Here is a 27127-nt window from a genome sequence, read left to right on the forward strand (position 1 = left end):
GGGGGTGCTGGATCGCTCTATCGCAAACGCGATCGAATCCTGAAGCGAATAGACCATAGATTCCCAGTCTGCAAAACTGGTTGATCTTTGCGCGTTTTTGTACATTCCAGCTCCACAACTTCACACCTTTACTGGGAGCAGGAACCAGCTGAACACGGTGTGGAATATTTTGGAAATGCCAGATGCAAATGTGACCCACCAAACCGAAACATAGCCGGAGGAACTTTGAGAAATCCTTGTTCGGACGACTCGCGCACCGACATACAGCCGGAGGATTTGCGATACTTGTTTGAATGTTCTTCCGACCCGTGTAGGATACATGCGACCGATTGAAGGTTAGCTTTTGTCTAGTGAGGTGCATTTTGGCCTTCACTTGAATGGTGAGGTGTTGGTGTAAACCACACGTCTGGGTGGAGTCGCATATGGCTGGTTGGCTCTCTTCAAATTGTTTCCATTCCTTCCGGATACATTCCGACATTAGTAGAAATAACATTGTGTTGCAAACCAACCGGCAACAAGGTCAACGAGTAGTCGAACGTACAAATTAGGTTATGAGCGATAGAAAGCGCGGAGAACGTAATGCAGTTAGCTGCGCCAAAAAAGATAAACCGAGAATTAGGAACTTACTTGCAATATTCGTGCAGTAAGAACTCCAAGAACAGAATTGAAAACAAAGACAATATTTAGTCGACTAAAGCTAGAGAAATCAAACTAGAAAAAAAGTTCTACAAGAAATAATTGAAAAAATTATTTATTTATATTTTATCAAGCTTATCGTAAGTAATTTTAATATGACAGTTGATCTTCAAGAGATTTTTCTTGTGAGATGATCTGTGAAGCTTGTGTGTACGCTTAGCTCTTTAACCTTTTTCTTCTTCTAGTACTATAATCAGTGTTTCCCTTGGGTCCGGTGTGATGCGCTTCACATCGAAAAACAATAGCCATCCTCTGGCGCGTGATCATCACTTTTGGGAAAAGAAATGGCGTGTTAGAGTTTTTCGCCTGGCGAGGAAAACTGTGCCCATCCCATCCCTGCTTGTACGTTGACGATGATGACGTTTCCCCCGACAGAGTACAGAACGGGCCCATGACAATCCAATAAAAGCCAACTTTGCCGGCAAAGTGTGGCGTTAGGCCACGGGAAAGTCTGTGGCTGTGGTGTTGTTTCTCACGCTTTAAAACAAAACGAAAAACTGCAGTTAACCTCGAAGCGAGAAATACGGTGGTTTTCATAGTGGCCTCTTTGGGCGTTTGGGGTTGGAGACCAATGGGGATCTTTTTTTTTTCTAAGGGTGTTTTATGTGTGGTTGCATGTATCCCAAAAACGCCTAGACTTTTGCTCTCAAACATCGAACGCGGGAACCTAGGGGGAAGAAACGTGTGTGTGTGTGGAGTGGAAGAAAACGGTGGAAAAGCAGGGCAAGATTGAACATGCAAACTTCTCGGCTGTGGTGAGCATATGGCAGGAGGCACATTCACGTGCGGGCACCCGGCTAGACTTGTGAATGAATATTCATTTGACGGGATAGCGCGCTCTTTCTTTCATCATTTTTTCTCTCTCGCTTGTTTTATCATCGTCGCTTTTGGGTGCCACTCATAGCACGTCCCTTTACCAGTGTCTTTTGGGAAACCATTCGCCCTGATTTGCCGTCCACAATTTATCTAAAACTCTTCTTGTAAAATCGAATGACATTGAAATGAATTTTCAACGCCAATTTTAAATATTTTATCATTGCTCTTACCAAAAAAAAAAAAATTAAATAAAATCCTCCCCGAAAAGAAATGGATTCGAAATTTTCTTTCATTCCTCACTAATTGTTTGACCGCAATTTGTCCTATCCCGCCATGTCTAGCAAAAGAAAGAGGCAAAAACGATTAGAAACCGAACATGGATGCCTTTCCTGGAAGGTACGGTCAGCGCATGCATTAATGCTATGCAAATGTGTTGCTGCTTTGCTATTTGCTTTGCAAGATGAGATTCTGCTTTCCTTGTGCCCTCTATCAGAAACGAGCCAAACGGTACTCGCGAGGGCTGTGTGGCAGATGTGTGTAAGGTGTGAAAAAAAGGAGAAGAATCCGACGACACGCAGAAGGCAGAAGATCAATGTTTTACCTCCACCGCGGAGTGGAAAGGTTTGTCGTCTATTCTATAGTGAGTCTTTGGTTTTGCATATGCATATCGTTGGCGAAGAATAGACTCCATCTCATCGTCCATGGTACATGATCGATGATAGGCAGAGAGTGGGAAGTATGGAAGGACCTGCCATCTTGTGTGCATCGTACAGGTGCTTCTTTTTTACGATAGACACCACAAGCTTTGGTAAGAACTCTCTTCCTGCCATCGAGAGGACCAATGGCCTCTCCCCAGGAATGTTCACATGACGCCACGGAATTCGATGGATGATTTTATGGGCATTTTTGATCGTCCAGTGGGCACGTCACGGCATCGACGATTGCTTGCCGTATTATATGGACGAATCGTGCAGTGAATTTTTATCACAAACAAATCGAACTCTGCTTGAACCAGATTCGCTGCACGTTTTGTGCTGTGAAGAGAGATGGAAGCAATTCTGCTGTAAAATCGAGTGTCAGAGTGCGATGATTCTAGGGAATGCTAATTAATTAGAGGAGTACTGTTGGTTTGCATTATAACACATCATATTGGTGTGGGAAAACGTACGGAATGACGCGACACGGGAAGCAAAATTCACGCTGGACGGGTGTGAAGGAATGTCAAACTTTGGAAAAGAAATGTCATACACCTCGGTAACGGGAGTTCTTTTTTGTGGCCGTGGGTTCGGAAAAGTCAAAACGGCAGTTTAAAGTGTCTGGTAATGATCGGTGGGGGACCGTGCGTGAATGGAATAGCTGGCATCATTTTACGTTCTACTGATGCATATTATGCGCGTCTTGTGAAACGTTGATTTTACGTTTGTCATCTAGATTCGCTTTAATTGGTATCATACAGTTTGATTCATGGCCGCTTGCTGCTTACGGAGGTTTTCCACTACCGATCGAGGACGATAGCATCAACTGGAGTTGGATTTAATCGGTGCTGGTTTTACTTTTCACCCGAGATTGTCGTCTCTCGGCACTATTTGGGGTGTCTGCAAAAGTGAAGAAAATAAAGACAAACATGAAACGGAACAATTTCCTGGCCCCAAATCAAACTACTTTGCCCAACAGGGAAGAAACAATGCTGTGTTTCGGTTTACTTTGCTTCGAAATTAACTTTTCCCTACCGTGTTTTTCTCACTCTTTATTAATATTGTGCTTGTTTTGTTTTCGTTTCTTTTCGCAGGTAAGTAACACGCCATGAGAATGGAGCCGAGAGTGCAGCATGTGATACTTTTTTTTGATGGTCGCTGAAACGCCATGGATGACTTCCCTTATGAGGACGATTAATGCCAGGGAAAAAGAGGTGAAAATAGATGAAGGTGAAATGTGGTCCATAAACTAGAAAGGGCTACAGTGCGTAGCATAATTATATAAATACTTTTCTATCGATAAATTAGCTAGGATAAATCGTAATAAAGGTCTCTTTTCCATTTATGATCATGATTTTTGTTGAAAGGTTTGCATTGTTTCTAACGAAGAAATATTTGAAAAATGTGTATAAAAATGAGTTTATAATTATATTACGCACTGTATGATGATCTTAAGATCGAATTTAAGCCTTCCAAATATTGGCTGCTAACAAGTATTGGGAAACGCTTCCTGTGTCACCATGTAGCTTGTCATTGGAATTTCTGAGACCAATCATAGCAGATCTCTTTCCATGGTGTATGACACCAGTTCCGTTTTGGTAAAAAAAAATGTTGCAAACCAGGAGGAAGCCAAGATGACAACCCACTCGGTAACGTTTTTTCGTGGTCGCGGTACAATTTCGTAATTCAATTATCTCTGCCCTGCAACAAACAAACTTCTGGGAAGCCATTCGGGTTCGCTGTTGCCTCGATAGAATGGTAGGAGCCCTCGATGATGGGCTTCCCCGAGTTGAAGTTTGCAAAACCACCTATACTACCGCCACCACCCCCTACCACGATCACGGAATGTCGCACGTTACATAATTGAATTACAAGCGCAAGCGTGGTCGCGCTCGCACCCGCGTCAAACATTTCGTTGACGGATGCCGGCATTGCATTGCGCTTTTACACCGATTTCACACGATTCACACGCGATCCGGCCGGCCGAGATTGTTGCACCGATGGGTGGGTGAATCACACTATTGCGAATCTTGTCCCCCTTCTCCAGGGACTGGATCGTTTCGTTTCTTTGGAAGCACCGAAAACGGGATGACACCAAGCGGTGGGTTCTCACGGTGAATCGGTCCAAACTTTCGTCACGTTCGGTACCGGTACGAGATGGATTAAGCTCACTATTTTTTGTATACGTGTATGTGTGTTCATTTCTTTCCCATCAACAAACCCCTCCCCCCCCCTCTCCTCATTTGGTTCAAAGATTGCAAAAGCTTGCATGTTTGTCAACCGAAAATCGCGTTGTACTGCTTTTTGCACGACCGAATCGTGTGCAGAGTGGAACAAATCGAACAGATCACTGTTTAGATCAGATCAAACTGCACGAAGCTCGCGTCATCCGGCCCCCATAAACCATGTGGAGACAACGTTTTATTGTGTTGTGTGTGTGTGTGTGTGTGTGTGTGTGTGTGTGTGTGTGTGTGTGTGTGTGTGTGTGTGTGTGTGTGTGTGTGTGTGTGTGTGTGTGTGTGTGTGTGTGTCTGTACCACCGATTCGAACAAAAATTGGGTTCGTCGCTTGTTCGCTGATCGTTGAAGTCTTTAGTTCGGAGCGAGAATTCTCTTCTAGGCGTGAAGCTACGAGCACAATCAATTCGCTTCTCGCGCGTGTGTTGTTCCGTGTTGTGTTTTGGGTAAATAAAATACATTTCGGAACCGACTAGAACTGGCTTCAATTTTTTTGCTCTGAGGTGGGTTAGTTTGGAGAGTTCAACGATCCCAAATCAATCCGTAACAAAGCAGATTCCCGCTCACAGATACATACACTCGTCGCTTGAGGATCGAGGATCGTGCGCATGATCGAATCGAGTGTGACAATGCTGGACAAATTCCTGCTTTTCTTCTAGTAGCTGAAGTTGGAGTGGAAATATCGTCCCGAGTTCCGCAAGACAGAAAAGCACATCTAGCAGAAGTGTCCAAATCCGGGCACGCCATACGCTGCTTGTAAAGGCAAAGTAGCAAAGTGGGAAGCAGGTGAAGAGGGTTGGTTATTGGACTATTATCTAACTTCTCAAGTTCGTCATTCATCGCTTCTTCGCTCGCACTCACGTTCATTCGCCTTCGCGGGTTGGCGGGGTCTACCTTTTTTTTTTTTTTTGGAGAACAGCAACAAAACAGGTGAAGATGAAATACACAGCCCACTTGGAAACGAACGGCTCGACTCATCTCTTCCATCCGCTCCGTGTTTTGGGAGCTTCTTCGCCAAGCGCCAGGGAACCATTTTCATCCACCTTTCTCTCTAAAAAAAATCCCACTTGAATGGTTTGATTTCTTGTTTATATTTTGTTTCGGTCTATTCCGCGTGTGTGTGTGTGTTTGCTTTTTTCGGCAGAGACCTAGGTTCATTCACCTGTTTTCCTTGCGTGTGAGTGTTATTTACCTCTTCGAGTCTCTCGTCATTCATCTTCCACCCCAAAAACGGGATGATGGGGTGTCTTCGCGTTTTATCGTGCTTTTTACGGGAGTCTCTTTAGCCACTCTCTAACTGGTGCCTGTGTATACCTGGAGAGATTTTTCTTTCGCTACATTACGCGCGCGCGCGATTATACTCTCGCGATCGCTTTTCCCGTGTGTACTGTGTGCGCCTTTCTACCGTCGATCTTGTCCATCTTGGTGTGTAGCTTTGGAATTTTTCTCCCGCTTTTTTTTTGGGTGGCTTTTTTCTTTTTATCTTTAACTTTGGGGTGTACTGCTGGGGAATTTCTTTCTCTCCTTTATATCGCTAAGTCTCTCGCTGTTACGAAACTGTTGCTTTTTGGCGTACCGGAACCAGAGTGAAAGGAGATTGATTTTCGCGTCGTTCTTGCATGTATGTCTAGTGATGATGCTGTTGCTGCTGTTCTGCACATTCTTGTTCACTAGCCACACCACCCCACCACACCAATCGAGGCCGCCGTCATCCCGTTTTACAAACGTATTAAGTAAAAAACTGATCATTGGCATTCCGAACAACGCGCAACGCACACCAAAGCCCAGGTTAGCGTGGTGTTTTCTCGCTTGCACATACAGAGCCTGAGCCCGCTTTTCCCGCAACTGGCTATGCGCGAAAGCAACGACCACGATCGCGTTCGCCAAGCATTCAAATGGTTTGGTGTGGAGAAAGGCAAACGATCGAAATCGATTCTTTTTTTTTTTTTGTTGATTTTGTTTTGAAAGATTCTTTTTTGGTTGCTTGTGTTTTATAAGCAACAGAAACAACAAAAAGCCGGAGAATGTAGCAACGATATTTGGTCGGTTTGCCGAACCGAACCGCGCTCGAACGGTGCAGGAAATGTCAGCCAAATTGCTTGGATCACCAAATATGTTTCGTCGATCATTGGCGCGCTTTCGCCCAAACAGATCCCCCGTCTTGGTGGTGCTGGTGCAAAAGATTCTGATCCTTTCTTTCCCCGCTCTCTCGAATTCCCACCATTTTTCGTCCACCCATCGCATTGCGAATGGATGTTTGCACTTATGTTAAAACAGTGTTCTGTTCGGAAAGACCTTTTTCTTGCGCATATGTTCCAACCCATGACAGAGGAAAAATAAAATAAATGACCGGCAACCCGGTTTGGCTGGTTTTTGGCCACCGTGCCGAAGGAAAAGGGCGGTGACCAACGAATGGGAAAATAAAGTTCAATGTTTTATTTATTGCCCAACCAAAAAAAAAAAAAAACAGGGGGAAAAAAGACGTTTCTTCATCCACAATTCTAGAAGGCCGCAGGAAGATGTCCCAGCTTTTTTTCTATTCGGTTCGGCTAGAATCCGCGTGTGTGTGTGTGTGGTGTTCTCACAAATTTTCGATCATAATCCGGATTTGGGTATGAAAATTAGACAAGAGGGAGACAGCACTTTAGCTCCGCACTGGAACCCGAGAGAAGAAAAATGTGTCCACGGGAGGGATCGATGTTGGGATGAAAACTGGAGAATGATCATCATTATGTCGGGACGTATGGTTCTGATATTTTTTTTATCGTTCTCACGCTTTGGTGTTCGGCATTTATAAAATTTAAATCATTCGTTCCAGATCGATAAAATCGTTTGATTGAATTTTTTTCTCTCACCTCAGAAGGCGGAATTCTGGCAAAGGCGTTTGTAAATGGAGCATGTAGAGAAAAGCGATGTCCCGGAGTGGCTAACGGGAATTTATATTTTATTGAATTGAAGACGATTTTTAATGTTATTCTTGAACTTCACAAAATCTTCAATTTCAATGTAGAAAAAAAATCTTGAGGAAAGTTTTTCTGTTTTTCTGTTTATCTGCTGGATGAACATTGGAATTCGCTCTCACTAGTGCTATTTATAACTATCACTCCCCAAACCAGGTGCTCAGTCCATCTAAATCCAGTCCCAATTTCGCAATTGTGTACATAAGAGTTCCTTAGTGGAAAAAAACCCGTAGAAAGTAATAGCTCAAAGTGAGTTTGTAAAAAAGAAAAGAACCGCGCTAAATGTCACTGGGTCGCACGCAGTCCAAAGCTCAAAGCATAGGTCAAAGAGGCTCAACCCGCTTTAAAGAAGTTGGAATGTAAGCCTCCACCAAAAAAACCACCCCGAAACAGCTCACAAAAATGCGTGATCTTCGCGAATGTAAGTGTGTGTGCGCATGATCCCGACTTCCCATCCATCGTGTCGTAGCAAAAAGAAAAGCACGTGACGAAATGGCATTTCTTTCTCTCCCACCTTGGCGACTTTCTTTCTGGACACACGGCCAGAGCAGCAGAGGGTTTCAACAAATTTATATTGGCTAGATCATGATCACGATCGCGATCGTAGAGAAAGGGACAAGGGAAGTGAGCTTGGGAGTCTTAACTATATATGCCGGGTGTGTGTACGTGTGTGTGTGTGTATGTGACGGTGCGTGTTAGCATGCCGGCTTTGATCAACCTGTTCAGCCGATCCTTCGCCGCCACTCGGGAATGATTTTTGGAGATTCCTGAACCCTGGAGGATGTGGAAAGAATAAAGGAAACAAGGCACACCACCAACAAAACAACCAAACAAGCATCTCAAAAGACACAAAGCGAGAAGAAGTTGATGCTAACGAAGGGTAGACGAAATCATCATCGATAACCAGTTTTAGTAGTGATATAAAGACAACACAAAAAAACGAATACACGGTCCGCGTTCGCCATAATCATCATCATCCAATTGCGCGTCGCGAGCGTTGCCCCGGGGCTTCGGTTGGTCCAGCAGCAAGCGAAACGAGTGAAACATTCCAAACTCGCTTGCCCGGCAGGGATCGCTAGTGGACCACCGCACGGATAAGAAGGAAACTTCATCGACACCGATGAGAACTAGGTCAGCGGTGGGGCATGCTTTCGCGATCGCGTCCTTTTATGCTGCTTGACCGATGGGCATTGTTTGGATACTGATGGAGTGAAAAAAAGGGTCCAAGAATTGCGATCATATTTCAATCTTAACACGACCTAGAAGATCCAGATTGGGTTCGGTTGGAAGGTGGAAGAGTTGAACTGGGAGGATCTCCTGAAGTTGCAAACCAGATGCTCTGTAGTGCAACAATCTGTCCATTCTTGATCGTGTAGCTTTATCATCATTTATTACAAGATGAGCTTAATAGAGGACTACAAGAAATTGAGACTTTGAAGATAAAGCGCAAGATATTATGTCTGAAGAGAATATAGTTTTTTAGGACCTTATTCCGACAAGATCACTATCCTATCATCTCCACATCATAGCCATCAACTCCTCGGAGATAAGGTTTATGCCGCTCAACTTCTCTCACGATCATTAAGAAGCTACAACTGAAACAGTTCTGTTGTGAAACATTGTTGCTTTAGCGTAGTAATCACCCATCTTCGCCCTTACATTGTTCGGAACTACCGATACAATGTTTTAATTAACGCAAAGGGATCCCTCCGCTCATCCGGTTCATCCGGTTAGGACGCACCAAACAAATTATGCTCATCATCCACACACAAGCTCCCACTGTCAAAGAGCAGCACAGTACAATGTACGTTGCCCGGTAAACTCATCACGCAAAGACAAATCGGTTTGTGCCGTATCGTTACACCTTCCAGTTCCAGATGCTACCGTGTGTGCAAACAAAACCAAACGGGAAAACGAAAGCACTACACGTCCGTCAGGCTAATTAGAGAACTGACAGTCGAGAGATAGGGGTAAGCTGCTGCAAAGGTTGAACCTCCCTATTGTCGCAACAATGTCGTGTGCGATGACAACAAACAAGAGTTTCCTGTCTCGTTTGCCGAACGGTCAGCTTCTAACCTCAAGAACTGGGTCGTAGTCGTGCAGATGAAGTTGCTTCTGAAACCAGGTTCCAGATGATTGACGAGCAATTTACACCTCCAACGGGTACTACGGTGTACAGTTGCAGCCTCGGTGCGGTATGTCACTGCTGGGAAGGAGGAAGGTTAATAAGGTTCCTTTTACCGTATCTGATCCGTCGTACCCGTATCTCCTTGGATGATCTACAGATTGAAGGTGCGTGAAGATAAGCTTTTGAAGGCTTTCCTAGCCTCTTCAATGTTGAACGTTCCAGATTTGTTCGAGTGTGCGCGACTCTCTGTGACATGCAATGTTGCATTCACGTGTAGAATGACTCTACACTCTACCCCGACTCCGTTTGTGTCATAGGGAAGGCAAAATTAAATAACGTCCAAAGAAAAGCAATGCAAATAGATTTATTTTTACCCTCTCGCACATGCTGTCCGGTTTCCTGAGGTTTTCTTTTTTTGCGCCCGCTAGGACAGTGACAGGAAGCCATTCACACCTACGAAATCCTACAAAGGTACGATGGAACGGGAGTATAGGGCTAATAATTCAATGTGTCTAGCCGCGGTGGTGGGCTGTGTCGGAGGTGACTGAATCCTAGAGTGTGTTGGGGAGAATCGTTTACACCTCTCCGTGGAGGACAGTAGGAGTAGTAATGGTCGTGAACGCTTAAACTAGAGCAAGTTCAGGGACACTAGCCGTGTCCCTGTCCCCGCTTCGCAGGGATCAATATCAAGCGCGATTGGTAAAGCCGCATTAGCTTTTTCCCTTACTGTCTAGAGCTATTTTTGGAACCCCAAATTATGATCACTTCTAGGTTATTGTGTCTTTTATTAGAACGGTCACCACGTTTTGTGCAAATCACGTGAGGAGGGCGTACGCTGCTGCCATCATTGAGGTTCATCGATGTGACACTCACTTCTACCGCTGCATTTGGCGATGGCGCAACTGCACACAACAATTTCCCGGATGTGGCGCAACAACAACAGGAAGAAGGCGGAGTAGAAGTACAGAAAATGCGATTGATCGAGTCATTCGGGAGTGTGCGTTTAGAGGCAGACTTTTTTGTTTTTGAACCTCAATGTAAGCAACATCGCTTGGCACAATTTAGTACGAATTAATCCGATTGGCTTGTAGAAATATCGCTAAATCCAGCAGAGACTCAGCTAAATAGCAGAGTCTCATGTTACTACTTTCTACCGATTCAGTTTTGTACCACTCCATACAACTCAGAAGTACAAATCCGCTTATCAGTTACGTAATCCACTCGATTTTGCACCAAGTGTGTTAATCTCTTCAGATGCGCGCTCTCTTTCTCTCTATTCGGACGCGAGAGTACTAGCCGCTTATCAGCTGGCCGACAGTTTAACCTATTCTGAACTTGACCTTCTCACTGATGCACGTTGGCGCTGATGATGGTTGCATCCGACGGCGTTCTGGTAGTTTTTTTTGAGATCTTGAGCAATGATTTCATCTCGATCATGCATGCGACTCGGGAGAAAAGTAGTGCATTGCCCTCATTTAGCCACGTGCCGTTCCGTACCAGGGTCCTAATGATTGCCATAGTGGTGAGTGTGTCTGTCAGTTTGTTATTCTGGAGGAATTGAAAAAAAAACTGGCGTCCGTTTCTAGCCACCTGCGATTGGGCGTGTTAGGGTCAAAGTCTTGTTCTAGTTTGAAGTGTAAACAGATGCGTTGTTTACAGAGGCCGTGGAAACTTTCCTTCCATTGCATCGTCGTGCTTGTGCGCACACCGTCAGCAAGTTTAGCAGTTTTCTGCATACGCCAGGCGCGTCATTCTACCAGTGTTGACAGGGTGATTGGGGCGTGTTTTGGCGTTTTGCCTCAAAACATAGCATTCCTGTGTGAAACCGGGACGCGAAACTCGCTGACCAACGCTGGTAAAAGGGAAGGTTCTGAGCGCAACTTCATTCTAAAGCCTTTGCCCAGCAGTCCACCACGGAATGGGATAGTCTTCTTGTTATATGTGCTTCAAACGATAACACACCTGAGTGACGGAACGACGGAACTCTTTTCTCCCTAGCCAAGAAAACTCGATTAAGGTTTTATAAAAATCTAGTTTCGTTTTCCGCTGCATCATCCGCTACGGTACCGGTTTGGAGTTCCCGCGCACGCAATAGCTTTCCGTCAGGTGGATGAGGATCCGTCCGATTCATCCGAACGAATAACGATTAATTAATTTTCAACAATTGAGATGGTTTGACCAGGGGAGGAGGTGGGACGGTGAAAGAGTTGACGGAGGAGAACAACACTCCCCCTCGGATCATCTCTTACAATCGAGAAGCAACTGGGGAATGTTTTATTCCGCTTTTGAGCTGTGCGTGTGTGTGTGTGTGTGTGGTTGGATTTGTTTCTTTATTGCTGTGTTAATTTCCTGTTTAACAAACCCTTTAAGGTTTTTCAATCCGGCACCAGGTAGCCTTATGGGATGTGTTTTTATTTTCCTCTCCTCGTTTTATGAGCTTGTTGGAACAACGACAGCGAAGCCCATCAAACTCCACACGTTTAATGTCTACCGTTGATAATGAAACAGAATTTCAAAGTGTGAATTATGTGTTCATTTATACGAGCGCTTCAGTCGGGAGTTGGGTTAGCCCAACACCAAAAATACGCAAAATATCTCCTCAACTTTAAAACCACCTTGACAACGACCGGAGATCGCTCCCCGAAGCGTGTAGTGCGCCGATTTGCGATTCGTGCCCAAAGGTCGCCACCAACAACACACTGACAGGCGCCTACCGCGTCAAACTCCTCCAGCTATCCCTCCCCCGAAGGGCAATGCCGGCGTACGCCCACCGTGTTTTTGACCGCCCGTGCTGTTTTTTTTTCTCTTTTTCTTCTTTCTCCCTCCATTCACAACCATTCACCACCGGAGTGCAATCACACCGGTCATGATCAAGGCTGTCTGGACTGGGCTTTGGGGCGCTGGTTGCATTCGTCGGTTGCCTCGATGCGGGGCTGGTTTACGGTTTATTGGTGAGGCGCAAATTGCCAAATTTAGCTGATCGCAGCTAACACGCGGTCACGCTTATCAGGCGGGGGCGGGCTGGAGGAGGTGTGCGAAGGAGTGTCGATTGCTCGCGTAATCGGTACGAGCCTTGATTATGCACCGAAAAGCGTAGAAAAAAATGCAATGATGCGTTGTAAGCAGGTTTCAAGTTTTGTGCATACATGCCCTGTTCCTAAGTGTGGCCGGTTGGACGAGACGATGCCAGATTGCACCGTCAGCAAGTCCGGTACGATGACTTCGACCTTTTTTTTTTTCTTGCTCGAGAGCCGTACGGTATTATGTACTCCGTCGGCCTGTCAGGTGATAAGTTGCAGCCGTCAACTTGTGCACAAATTGCGAGTTTCGTTCTGACGATGTTTGGATGAAGATGAGGCGTCTCAGAGTCTCAGAGTAAAAAAAGAAGACCAAGAGAAAGTCTCCACAGGTTCGCAAACGTGCAGCAAAGTCTACTATCAAACAGGTTGCCGTTTAGTTTGGGACCTACGTTCGGGAGCTACATTTTAAGCAACGCTCCAGAACTAGAAAATCTCCAACCCGAAACAGGTTGGGCTAGCTCGGCAGGAGATGTAAATAATGGTTGCCACGAGCAAAGAATTTGAATTAGAACGGCTGAAGGCAGACGGTTCCCCGACCGGTTGCTACGAATTCCTAATAGAAACAGGTCGGCGATCCTCGTCGGATCTATGCTAATTAAATTTATGTCACGGATATTACGACTATTTCACACTCCTCGTGTTCCTTGCTTTCCCGTATCGCGCTGCTTCAACATTTCGGCGTACCAAAACCACTCTGCCCCAGTGAAAGAAGGGCTGGTGTGGGTGAAGGTGGAAAACACGCGCTCGGCGCAACCCGTTCGTGTATACATTCGAGTGTCGAAAAGTTCAAAGACCCCCATTTTCGAGTGCAAACACAACCACTTTGATGCGCGTCATCGGTGCGATTTTGCGTACGATACTTCCAACCGGTGAGTCCAGCCTGGGCCTTGTTCTGGAATTTTGTCAGCTAACTGGACACAAACATACACACACATGCTGGTCATATCTGCTTTTCGATCGGAGCTGGTGAAAGCGCGCGAAGGGTTGATTAAACGCGGAAATCGTTGACGACTTCTGCAAGGAAAGCGGAATCCATTTTGTACAGGTTGCTGACATAAGCGAACGCGACGCTGAATTCTAGGTTGATTCGGTGACATTGAGGATCATGCTGTGGGATGTTTGCGAACAGTTTTATTTTACTCCGCTTCAACGGGAATTGGTTGGATTGTTGGAGAGACGAGGCAGTCCGGCGACCGAGAGCCAGAGACGTACTGTTGCTCACGTATGATCGTGTAAGTTGTGCGATGCGAGCGTAGACGTGATGTGTATTGCTGAGGAAGTTGAAGCCTTGAAAGATGTCTTTAATTTTTATTTAGGGCGTTTTGCGAAATTCCCATACGAGACATTGCTTTATTATTTCTTTTCTAACGCTTGTTAACGCTCTAAACTAAGGTATTTGTTGTGAAACGATGATTTTCTATACTGAGAATTACTTAACCAGTTATGTTTTTGTCTCCAATTTTCTCCAATTTTTCTAAACCCTTTTCTGGATGGAGATTAGTTTCAGAATTTCAAAGCACAGTAGTGTGACAATTTGGATCGATTTTTCTCGAGCAACACTTATTCCTCTAGAGACATCTGATGGGAAATGACGGAAGCAACATGGATTTACCAGCTCTTTAATTTCCTCTCTTTTCCCGTGTTGTGCTTGTTGCTCCTGCTTCGTTTCCCATTACACATCACGCAACGCAACTGACCGATAGATCACATCTCCTAACAGCGATGGATGGATAAACATAATGGATCAAAACTCGAAAGCGCTAGGTGAGTGTGTGTTTGCGTGAGGAAAGCCACAATCAAAACCACCCAGCCCAGAGAGGCCTTTGAACTCCTCATGCACGGTACAAGAAATGGAAAGGAGGAAGGAAGTGGTTAGCAGCAAAAATGAAAATCAAAAACAAAATCCCTGGAAAACATGGCACGCTGGAGGCAAAGCTTCGCGTAGTGTCGGGAAATGTGTTCGGAAAATCGATCTATCTTTTTTTTTGCATCCAGTTAAAGAAGCGGGTGAGCTGGGAAACCGGGTTCGGGTGTGGTTGCTGTGGTTTCTTCGGTAGCTTAGATTCAATGATCGGATTGTAAGCAGCAAAACAAAAAAAAAAGGAAAAACATAAATATGTGCGCGAATCCGTTTCCTTCTTCCATTTGTCCCATGTTGCCATTTCGTTTTTCTCTCGACGCGCAAGAAAGGGACCAAGGTTTTCTGCCCAACCTCACTATTGCTATTTAATTTCCCATCCAAGCGGAACCGCGGCCAGAAGAGGGAGGAAAACTTTGTGGTATCCGCGTATGAAATTGGGTGCAAAATGGGGTTTTGCCTTTCTTAATGAGATTGGGTTGTGTTTGTTCGAAGCCTTGTAGCGTAGCTCCAGATAGGAAAATTAATTTCCCATACGCGCATTGCTTCGCCCCTTTTCCTTGCTGTTCGATCGTGAGGCTCACAGATCGGCTACAGACCGATAAATCATAACGCCCGGCAAAAACCAAACATAGAAAATGCCGGTGCGGATCGGATGCACGCTATAAGTCGATGCCGATCGTTATGCGATGCTAGTCGGCGGCAAGTACAGCATACATGAAAACAAATAATTATGATGAGCGGAAGGGTGTAGAGGAGGGGTCCAGAAGAGGACCACCTGTTACCATCATGCGTCGGCCGACACCAGGCAGCGGGATGTTTTGACGCACACGCCTCACTGCTTGCGTGGTGAGGTGCGCTGGAAAGGGGCTTGGTGCCTCTCGAGCGGAAAATTCTCCCCGGGGAAATGCTCACGTGCAAATGACCTCCAACAAGGCACGACCTGCGGAAGGGCGCCAGGCAGTCAAGGTTCTAAGAGCGAGGGTGAAGAGAGAGAGAGAGAGAGAGAGAGAGAGAGAGAGATGGAGAGAAAACCAAATGAACCTCACAATTTCCCGCCAATGCTTTCAGAAAAATTGCAGAAAGCTTCTCTAGCGTTCTACGTTTCTTTTTTTCCTTTAAGTTACAAATTTGTTTTGCGTTTGTTTTCCTGCTTCAATTTTTTTCCCGCCAAGAAGAGCAAGAGATTATGCTGCGCATTGCTTTAGGATGCTAATAATGATGTTCTTGGGCGAAGCGAAGATGCGCTCACTCGTGGGCTCTCACTCACTGTCGATCGCGTGAAATGCGGTATTAAAGAGCTTGTTGTTATGTGTTTTGTTGTTGCTTTTTCCAACCTGGGGAAATGAAAAGAGGCATGGGGTGTGTACATGCAACCTCTCCCATCCTTAGTTCGATAAAGGGACGCGTGCCAGAAAGAGGCTCCAGCTCCTGGTGGCCCTCGTTCGCTCTCGCTCTCTAACAATCTGTGAGCCATGTACATGAAAACAACGAAATATGGGAGCTTTCGAGCGGCTCAAAAGCTTTTTTGTGTAAAAAGCAAACGAACGGCACAAGAAAGAGGTTAAGACGAATTATTCTACTTCAGAGTGGGGGAGAAAAAAGGGTATAAAAAAGCAGCTAAACACCTTGTTGCGTAAAAGAGATAACGGAGAACCGAGAACACAAAAAATACAAGACGAGATAAAAATCCTCAATCTCCACCCTCAACTGCTTGTAGTTTGAAGGGAAGATGAGTTAAGAGAGAAGTAGAAAGAGCGGGAAGATGTTTGGAAAAGGTAGGCTCTTCGGGTCGTTCACTTCATAAATTTTGCATAAATTTACTTCGATAGTTCTGTGGGAGCTTTTCCTTCTGTGTGTTTTTGTTTCATTCTTTTCTACTTGTTTTTTTTTTTTTTTTTGTTGGTAAAAATGCTAAGAAGCCACCGCAACACACCGATAACCGCCCGTATGTAACTGGGACGTGAAATCTCGGCATCCTCCTATCGCGCGCTGTATAAAAACAACGAAACTCTTCTTGCTTGAAGAGGTCACAACAAGCAAACGTGAAGTGAAAGCAACAGACTTTCGGGCTTGTTGCGCAAAGGAAACATCCAGCATTGATCCTTTTTGAGCACGGCACGGGTGGTAGCCGGGTGGGCGAACGGCTTCGGCACGAACGAACATGACTTAGACAAATTCCTCCGTTCTGTTTGCCCGACCAGCCTGATTGATTGGCCCTCTGAGCGAGAATGGTGAAGCATCTCATCGAAAGGCATCCCACTGAAAGGAGTGCTTTTCATCTGCCTTTAAAGACGCGTTCACATTCTTGTTGATGCGCTCGTACATGGCGCCAGAATGTGTGGCTTTGAGTGTGAGAACGACCGTGTGCGAGGGGCGCGAGCGGGGATCCGGAAGGGAATAAAGGGTTCGATCGTTGCGATCGATCGATCGATCACTTGTACATCGCTCGGTTGGAGAGTTGACGGATTAGATCAATAAGCGGGAAGCCCTAGCGGTGGATTGATACACACTCTCCGTCGCGTCGCTAAAGAGCTTCTGGCGTTCGCAACATTCCCGAAGGGTTTCCTCGGAACAGGAGCTCTCAACACGGGCATTGGATGTAACGCGGAGCGGTCATAAAATAAATCAAGTCACTTGAGCTCCAGCTTGAAGAAGGCTAATGAAGGGAAAATTGTTTAGGAAAGACGTTCGACGAAACGAGACTGTTGAGTCTGTTCGTCAAGGTGGTGCTTAGTATCACTTTGTTTGAACTCATTTATTATTTTCTGCTGCACTATTAGAGTTCTGGGAAATTCTATCAGGCTTGTTCGAATCGATCGATGATTCTTCAGGCCCTTGGTTGGTAATACCCTCTACTCCTAGAGGGAGAGTATTCGGAGAGCTGATAATGAAGAAGACATTATTAGTCTGTCTCTTTGGTGTATAGAGTATGGTTATAAGAATCTCAATATTTTGAAGCAAAGTAGACTTCACAAATACATGTCCAGAGAACAAAAAACACGGCAAGTTAATCCTTACAGTATTCTAGGGATATACTGTGTAGATCAGCAGACGCTCAATAGACTACCGTTGAGGTGGAATCCAGCAAAAATAAGACATAGGACTTCTGCTGCAAGTTAACGTTATAAACGTAATAAACGTTAAAAAGTATCTTCGAAAACTCACTTTAATTTTTGTCAAGCATTATCTGCACCACTGTGACCTGCTAACCAGGGTCACCTCATGCTACCTCACACTCTTCCATACTTCCTCTTCTTGGTGGCCAGCACATCCTGTCTGGAGCAACACGGTCAACGGAATGACAACACACGCCCGGCGAAAGAACCTGTTCGTTTGCTTTATCGGTCTCGGCTAATTATGCAATTTCTGTACCATGTAAGGGCTGGCTTGTGGAGGGTTCCATACCTTTCCCTTTCGCCGGGTTGCGGGTCTTGTTGGTTGGAAACAGTGTGTGGTAAAAGGTCGTGAGCATTGATTGAGCATACATCGACCGTTCAAACATGCGACAAAACAAACACACAATAGCGTAAGTACAACACCCTTTTAACACTAATTGTTCGCTCAAACGGCTTATCCATTTCGCGGTTCTTATTGGACAGAACAGTGCTAACCGAAAATTAAAAAAAAACGAAAGACCTGCTAGCGATCAAGCGACAAACCTTTGCTTTTTCCGTTTGCTCCCCTCCCTCTCCCTTTTGTGCCCAAAACCTCTTGGCGGTATCAGAGAATGTGGTGGACGAAAAAGAAATAATAATTAATTTGCTTCCGGCCCCGGGCATGCCAGACAACGGTGATGGGACTGGGCCGGGCGGTTCGCCAACTCTCCCATCGGTCTGCCAACCCCTTAAAGCCGGAAACCGGAACGGGCTGGAACGGAACCAAGTGCGCGTACGAGCTTGGGTGCCCGAAACGGAAGGTGTGACGCTTGGCGCATAGACGCTTCTTCTATTTATTCGCCGTGTGGCTGTCCTAGTGTGCTTGGGTGAAAAATTTTGCCATTTTTTTTTCGTTAAAGTTGAAGTATTTTTTTTTTTTTGCACGCCTATCTGTTACGCCGTTTTTCCTTTGCCTGCATAAGACTACCCGTGGGCGTCGGTGTTCCTTCCCTGTTCTCACTGTTCGCTCCACATGTTGGACACAGTTCGTTTTCGTAGCCACAGTTGGTACTCTTCGATAGGCGCTCAATTACTGGTCTCGACCGGCGACGACGACGACGAAGAAGACGGATGACGGAGTGGTGAAAACGTTGTGCAGAAGATAGGTCGCCTATGATTAGGTGGATACCATGCATGTCATGCAATTTCGTTATAACTATTATCAGACCGTCCGCCATCGCCTACTTGCGTCCCTTCATCCCCTCCCTACCAGCAAAGTACGCCTTTCCTTTGGCTCTGGTGAGAACTGACGGCGATCGTAAAACTCACGACACTTGCACCAAGGCAGTTTTAGCTGCCGGGTGGAACTGTGGGCCCGCTAGCATTATGCTGTGCGTTTTTTTGTTGTTGTATCTGTTGCGTTCCCTTTTGCGATTATGCGATCACCTTTGCCTGCCTCACCACTGCACGTTCCTCCCCGGGCAGGCGGTTCTCTTATCTCCGGAAATTATCATTCAGTACACCGGGGGTGGTCTTGGTGGCGGAGGGGCAGAAAGTTTTTGCGCGCACCGTACGCTCTACCACGTGAAATTAAAGAACTAACGCTTAAGAAGGTTATGTGGGCGGTAATGTTTAAATCTTCTTTTCGACAGTGTTCTTTTTGCTTGTTTTCGCGAAAACACATATTTTGCCCAATCGATATCCCGCTCGGCAAAACATATCGGAAGGAGCATTTCACCTCATTTTTGCACTAATTCATACGGCGCGAGTACGTGTGTGAAATTGATAGGATAGTTTTAATGAGTTCGGTTTATCTTTTCCTTTAGTTTTACATCGCTTTGCTTTTGGTGCAGCGTTTGCAAAGCTAATGAGTGGGTGGAAAGTGGATCTAATGTCAAAAAGCGATAGAAAAAGGGTGAGGGAGAATGCGAGTTAATGTGCTTTTTTTAAATGATGCCATACAATGCTTCTTTAGCTGATTGTTGATGTTTTCGTTACAAAGGTAAATTAGACGAGTTCATAAAATAGTTGCTAATTATTTCTTTCTAACGCCACACTAGTTTTGGGCGACTTCTATCGACTGAAATTCCAAATCTTTATCCAAAATTTGTCTGCTTTCCTCCAAAATCAATGCCGTTCAATCCGCAACGCGACAGGAACGGATATCAACAGATCAACAGTAAGAAACCGGTCACCAATTCATCAGACATTTCGGTCAAAAGTCGACCAACCGGTCGGGTAAAGTTGATGGACATCGCGGACATGCGCGTGACATTAAAAGCAAAACGCTTGAGAAAAAGTCAAACAGGAACAAAAAAAAATCCGAAACGATCGTCCGTTAACACATTTTCAGTACACATCGCGGGACCTTTCGGAAATCGTGGAGCGATAGGAAAGAAGTCAAATGAACTGAACCGGTGGTCTCGTGATCTCGTGCTGGCGTTTGTAGTCCGTTTTTATTGCTCTTTTTGTATTTCATTTAGTATTTCTTTTTTTGTTAAATTCGACTGCTCGACGACTGTGGTCAATGCTACAGATAAGGTTAGCACTTTAGGTTTCGATTTCGTGTCCACAGGTCCAGATTCGTCGTGCCTAGTTTGCTGACGATGGTGCTGGAAATTGGCATTTTACGATGCAGAGCGCGTGGTTTGGATCGTTTTGCACAGTTATATTAGCAACTAGTGTCGTTGATAGTATAGCCCCTTGGAGCACGATCTTGTGTGACCGTGTGATGGGTGCAGTATTTTATGGCAGTACAAATCGTGCACTGACGAATGCTATAAGAAAGTGAGAAAGTGACGCTTTGTCGCTATGGAAAATATTGCTAAACTGCAAAAAGCTCCCTACAGTATACATAAATAAAATTAGAATGAATATTACGAACTCTGCATGGAAAGTCATTTGAAATCAAGGCTGTGGAGATCTCCAACGAAGTCTTGTGGGGGTTAAGGTCTTAATATTGACTGACTAATAAACTGCAAATGTGTAATAAATTGTTAGAAAATATGGACACATTAATCCGAGAAACCCGAATCGGAATCGGTTGAAGGTGCTGCTGAAAAGAAATCTCTTGATTATCAGAGATTCCAAAAAATATCCAAGAAATCACAAGACCAACTTCTCCTTACGAGCTGCTTATTGAATTATTGAAAACTGGCGTCTCTACCACCGGAGGAATGGAGGTAGGCCCAAGAGTAGCTGTACTGACAGTTGCTCTATTAAAGACTCCCAAACTTTTCAGATTTCGTTTGAAACTGTATCGTTCTATGAGGACATGGATGGACTTTCTGGACCGATGGACCAGAAGCTGAGATCAATACTCCTAGAAATTAAGGAAGAAATCTATCGATCACTCTAGAATAGAATAGAATTATACTGTGACAGACCACTAAATCATGCATGCCTAACACGCATTTAGGGCAATGTACTTTGTACCTTTCGTTTCCTATCAAACTACGCACAACATCAACACGTGCTGCATTGAAACGCACGTCTTTGTAGTCAAAAAAACACGCTGAACCAACATTTTTATGCAAGTACAAAATAACTCTTTGAATCTAGGGAAAAAAATGGCATCCAACATCGAAACAGAACCTTGTTTTATAGTCCTCAAAAGACAGCGGGGTGAGAGATAAAACTCCGATTTGATAATCGTGGCGTCATAATTAGAAAACACACAGGAACAGCTTTCAAAGGCCCTTGAAATTTTTGGGTTGAGCGAAAACAATCATTTGCATTCGTGATAACTGTACGTGGTGACATGCGAGTTGCGTAAAGCTTACCATCTCGTCTGGGTGGGTTTCCAAAAAAAAAAAAAACACTGTTAGAACAGTTGTTTCTCTCGCTGAAAGAGGACACATTCTCTTGCCTCGATCAACCTGTCAATACCAGACAATGTTTCAGCGTTCTGTCGCTTATTCTAAACAGTCTTTAGCAACGCTCGAAGTCGAAGACACATGGCATGCTTTTCAAATGGTCATACCGTTCCCCATATCCGGTACCAACATGTCGAAACCATCAACCACTCGCCAGCAGCAGCAGCATACTGACAGAACGGCGTTTTATGTCGTTTTGATTGCTCATCCGTCTTCATTTGCTGTATGATTGCTTTATTACATGCACCACCGCAAACCGAAATGGGAAATCGCATCCGATCGGGCGGGCAAGCAAGACACGGAGGACAAGATTGCGGTCCCGCTTCTCGTCTTAGTCACAGCAGCGCTTGGATGTCCACCAGCAAAGGCGCAACCAACCCTATGGTGGCCAACGCTATGCGTCATAACGACGCTATCGAACGAAGCAGTCGACGCGGTCGCCCGGCTTTTCCGCTTTCAATCGAAGCCTGCTCATTAGTCAATTATCATTCCCCGCGAGTTATTCGATGTCGATGAAGCACCGTTACGCTACGCTCACTACCCAGGCAAGAACTGCTGTCCACCGGATGGACCGAGCGATGGATAGGGGTGAGCGGTTCTCACGCTCTCATCGCTCGTTTCATTCGGAGTTCGGTTAACTGGCAACCGATGCCCGATTTTTCCCAGCAACAGACTTTTCCCTTTCGCAAACTGATTTTTCTCCTTTCTTTCTGCCTTGCAGGTAAGCTTTTCGGACTACCATATGTTTCCCGGACGCCCACAGACAAGGGGAAAAGAAAAAAAAAAACCTCACAAGCTCACAGTAAGCAATGGACAAAGCAAAATGGCTCGTTATCTGACCTTTGGTTGTTTGTGGCAGTGTGCGTATCAAAGCGCGATGGGCGTGAGGGAAGTGATTTCCCCATTTTCTTCGTCCTACGAGATGCGAGATGCGCGTACCGGTGACGTCATCGATAGGGCTAAAAGGAAAACTCATCCAACACGGAGCTTATCACTAACAAGTGTGTGACGACAGCATGATAAAGCAAGTGGTCGGGGTTTGCGCCCACGGCTCTTTTTCTCGCGTTTTGGATGACAATACGGAACGAAAAGGAGGGAACGCGTTTCTGTCTGTTTCGGTGGGGAGTTGGAAATGTTGAGGGAGAATTGATTGCAAATCTATGTTCTGCTAATGAGACAATTAGATGTCGCACGCAATTCTGTCGGCTCGTGATGACGCTCGGACAAGATATTTGAAGTGAGTGCCGAATCATAATTAACTCTCAAAGGGATATGATGAAATCTTGTAGAATTTGGTGTAATAATATTTATTTATTTTTATAAACGATGAGGATAGTAAACATGATGAGGGTAAAAAGGCAATATTATTTACGCCTTTTGGTTATGCAATGTTTACAACAAATAATAAAAGGTTCATGAAAATAATTAGCTGAATTAACTATTCGGGGAAACAATAACAACCCAGAACTGGTATTATACATTTTGTAATTGTTAGAGCAATTTTTTATTTTAAATTATTTTTAAAGCTCATATAGAAAGGTCTTTTTGCTTATTGAAAGTCTCTAAGGATAATAATTTAACTTCTATTAAAAAAAAAAGAACGATTCAAAAGATTAATTGTGACAGAAAGTCGGTTAAGGCCAACATACATTATTTTATAAAAAATGGGAATTTTTTTTCATAGAAAGAAGGACACATATTTGTTTTATTTTCTTCCTCTTGTTGGTTTGAGAACTCAGTCAATGAAAAAGATGGCAGAGGTCTTTCGTATTTTGCAAGATCATTTAAATCTGAAAATCTGTTGAAACACTGTTTAATCAAAAGGTTTATTTTTAATAATAATTTGTCTTTTATCTATTCGTCTATTGATTTTTATCTCACGGTCTATGGAAGAATCTCTTCGAAAAATCCAAACTATTGCATGAAGTGCCAACTTTGGTACATAAATGTTCGGTAGCATTTCGGTTAGCTTCTTTGATGGAGTATCCACGTGCCATATTCCTTTTCCCTTCCTGCAAGATTCCACCAGCAGTCTGCTCTCTACTCACTCAGCATCCCAAAAACAAAACAGAAGAAAGGAGTAAAACCACCAGACAAATCTGTTACCAAGCGTCTCGAGGACTTCCGAAGCCCGCCGTCAACTTCCGGTCCCGGCACACTAACGCCACGAGCTTCGGGTGTAGCTGGCGTCAAAAATATCACGTCACACCGCGGGTGGTTGGCTCGGTGTATGTTTTATTTAATTTTCACGCCTGACCGACGTTCAGGACCGTCGTCCAAGGACGCAGTACGTCGTCGTCGTCGCAGATGTCCTGTTGCTGCTTCCCGGCTGTGTGGCTTACATATTAAAGGTTCCTAAGGTCGACGAACTGTCCGGTGGGTGTTGGGGCGAAACAGAAAGAAAAAAAAAAGCATCCATTGATTAGGCACAGTCCGTCGGTGCACGACGATGATGTGCCTTAACCTTGCGTTCGCTCTTTTGTGTCACTAAATCATGTGATGTGGGTGGTGTTGGGAATGTGCGCTGTTTTGTTACTTCCCGGAGAAGCAAGGTGGCGATGATGTAATTCGATTTGTTGAAGAATGGGTGGCGAAAAAAAAGCACCAACAAAAAAAAAAGGGTGTTCTCCTGAATCCAGGAAATCAACTCCAGGAATTCAAACTACGTAAGCAGCTAGGTAGCGATGCTTGCGTTGTTTTTTTTTTTGCGTTTTTCTTCAACTCCATTCATCATACTCTGCGCCAGGACAAAAGGGCGGTGTGTAAGCTCGCATTTGTCGTCTATTGCGTCACGAAAAAGGACACACAGTGCGTAGGAGAAACGTGTCGCGTCTGTGCTATTTTTATACTCCATTCGGATGCTATTTCTGTATCACACAGCACCACGGGATTCGCCAGTCGACTGGGTAATGGTTTTGCAGGAATCGTACGGCAGGCCGACCCGTGACACCACGAGCAAATTTAAGTTCGGAACGACGTGCGAAATCATCAAGCTTGGTCCATTCATTCGTTTAGATCAGTCGCCAATATCCCATTTGAAATCATTAGGCGGGAGAAGCGAATTGGATGAGAAGGACAAAATTAAAACAAACGTTCAAATAAAGAAAATTTCTTAAAATTTTGAGCCAGCTTCAAGTAAAAGAATCGAACAAATCGAACGTCTTTCGCGGTGCTTTAGGACTGTGTATTTGTATGACACTTCAACTGCATTTCAGCTTCAAAACATCAAAACTAGAATTTAGATCCTTGTTAACACAACCTGAACAATTAATAAAAATCTAGTTTTTGGCCCCTGTTGTCCTCAAACTCACCTCATAGTGAAAGTGCGTTCCACGCCTTGTGTGGGTGCGCTAAGGCGAAGGCGACTTAGCTCTGCGAACGGCCGGGAAAATGTCACCGACAGGGGTTGGCTCAAGGCTCAAGGATACCTTTTAGCCCTTAATAGGTGAAATAAGGGCAAGGGTGGCTTTTCCTCGGGAACAAGGGTGGCAAGCAAAACCGTCGCTTTTAATTATACCGTAATCATCGCACGTTATATGCGCACGATTCAGTGAATCGGAACGGAAAACGACGCCGATCCGGACGGCTGTTGTCGAATCATAAATAATGAACCTTTTTGCTGCCTGTTGTCGTTTGAGGAGACTGAAAGAAGGATAGCAGATTTTTTCTGTTTTTTTTTTTTGGTTTTTCAAGAAAAGCGAAGGTGGGTGGTGCGTTAATCGGTATGAATCTTGTGGCTAGAAATAGCGCCAATGTAGGTCAATGAAGAATGCATAATGTAAGTCTTGTCTTTCGCGGCAATTGTTACATATTAAAACCGCCCGTCAGCTTATTTGCCTGAGTCGTTTAGCGATACAGACTTCTTGTAAGTGTTTTTTCACCTTAATTGAATTTAATAAGTCATAGGTCACCAGGCACAACCCAATTTATGGAAAAAGAAGCAAAAGAAACCTCGAAAATGGGGCACGTCGCGCCGTTCAGCTTAAATCGAGTTAAAATTCCTAATTTAAGGCATGTTTTAAACGTGTTTTAAATTTCCTTTAAACACCCCTTTTGCGAACGCGATAAACTCGTCGAAATAACAACCGGCAAACAAAAAAATGTCAAAAATGGAAAATAAAGCGAGTAAAACAGAAAAAAAAAACATCAAACATAAAACCAACAAAACATTACGCACCCAGGAGAAGTGTGCGGTCAGAAACAAATAAGACAAACGTGACAGAAGCAACAACCGAAGAGAGCAACAAGAGTTGAAAATAAGAGGAAAAAAAACAAATCCAAAGCGCGAAAGGAAAGGAAAGCACATTTCACAGTAAATTTCGTGCGGGCAAAACAGTCAGCCTCGGTTTCGGCCCTTTGGGAGTTTTGAGATGTGCAACAGATCTTGATCGGTCGGTATAATGCTTGGCGGTACGCGCCTCACCGAGGTCCACCACTGTTATGTACTGCAACACGTTTGGGCGTGGTGTGTTTCTTTCCTTTTTTGCGGGTGTGTGTGTGTGTGTATATTGCTGCTGCTGTTGCGTTTTCTTTCACTGCGTTATTTTCTCACAGGACTCCTATGCCTGCCGACGGTGGTGGTATAAATTACGCGACGCACGCTCTTAAACTGAGGCCGGTCATTATCTTCCATTTTACGCCATCGTCAGGTAGAGCCTGCACAGGGGCAAGGGTAGGGAGGCATGATGGGGGAGATGGCAAGCTACATGTCCACCCTACCCCACTCCATCCGACCCATGACAAATTCGATCACTTTCGCAGATCAAACACGCCCGGGCGGCTCGATCAACTTCTGATCGGCCATTGATGCCAGCCATATCTCTCCCTTGGACTGCTTCGCCGAGGATTTTGGTGAAAGTTTGCGGAACGGAACCACTGCACCCGGATCCTGCGTAGGACTCCAATTCGAGATCGAGCTGGTTGTAGAGCGACAGGAAGCTCAGGAATTGAAAGGGGAAGGGAATGCTTCACGATTGGTAAAATGTATAGGTCGATTGGATATCCTTTAGGAGATGGTAGTGCGGTGGGCAAATTAATACACTTGTCCGCCGGTTCTCGTCAGCAGAGCAGCGAGTGTGTGTGTGTCTTGCTGGAGGTCACGTTAGGGTATATGCAATTGGCACATTTGCACGAATTCAGAGCCTTCCCCGGTGGCCCAAAGGTCGCAAGACCTCTATTACGGGGTGGGTGATCTAACGTGCACAAAGAAGATGCTATTTTCTCAATTTCTTGAAGTACAGTACAAGTACAATCCCTTGAATTATAATAAAATATTTTCTTTTTTATCCTATCACTAAGATTCATATTTTTCTATTCAAATTTGTTTGTTATCAACTCTTACAAGAATTCTTTAAAAATCACTTTTAAGGGCATTTTTGCCACACTTTCTCAAACTTTGCTCTTTCCGCACTGAAGACGAGGTCCAAAGCTTTGCAATATTTTCTTTCCACCACTTGTGGGAGAAAGGCACGATCTTTGCCCTTGTTCGATCGATGGATCGGAGTCAATCGGAACGACCCCAGACTCTTCTCCAAACTCTCTTAAAGCAAAGAGTTTAGACCACCACCATTCATCATAGCAACCACCTGGCCACCCTCCCGATGCTCCCTTCTCCCGTTATGGATCCTGGATCCTGCAGCTTCTGCTGGTACCTCTCCAGAGACTCCGGTATCGGCATCGGTATT

At 44.8% G+C, this 27127-nt stretch overlaps 2 protein-coding genes across 5 annotated transcripts in view; one reads left to right on the forward strand and one right to left on the reverse strand.

Moving 5' to 3' along the window:
• LOC126568633 (coiled-coil-helix-coiled-coil-helix domain-containing protein 7) overlaps positions 1-27127 on the reverse strand; it is a 492112-nt gene that overhangs the window by 149036 nt on the left and 315949 nt on the right. Inside the window, exon 4 of one of the 2 annotated variants that reach the window (XM_050225144.1) lies at positions 328-340. The exons of the other annotated variant lie outside the window; for it this stretch is intronic. The gene's annotated coding sequence lies outside the window, so the exon portion shown is untranslated. Of the gene's footprint in view, positions 1-327; positions 341-27127 lie in introns of those variants that run through there. 2 annotated transcript variants of the gene reach the window in all.
• Positions 1-27127, forward strand: part of LOC126568053 (cyclic AMP response element-binding protein A) — a 394830-nt gene that overhangs the window by 27430 nt on the left and 340273 nt on the right. The gene's annotated exons all lie outside the window — the stretch shown is intronic.

The sequence above is a fragment of the Anopheles maculipalpis genome, chromosome 2RL (genome assembly GCF_943734695.1).
Source record: "Anopheles maculipalpis chromosome 2RL, idAnoMacuDA_375_x, whole genome shotgun sequence".
Classification (NCBI taxonomy): domain Eukaryota; kingdom Metazoa; phylum Arthropoda; class Insecta; order Diptera; family Culicidae; genus Anopheles; species Anopheles maculipalpis.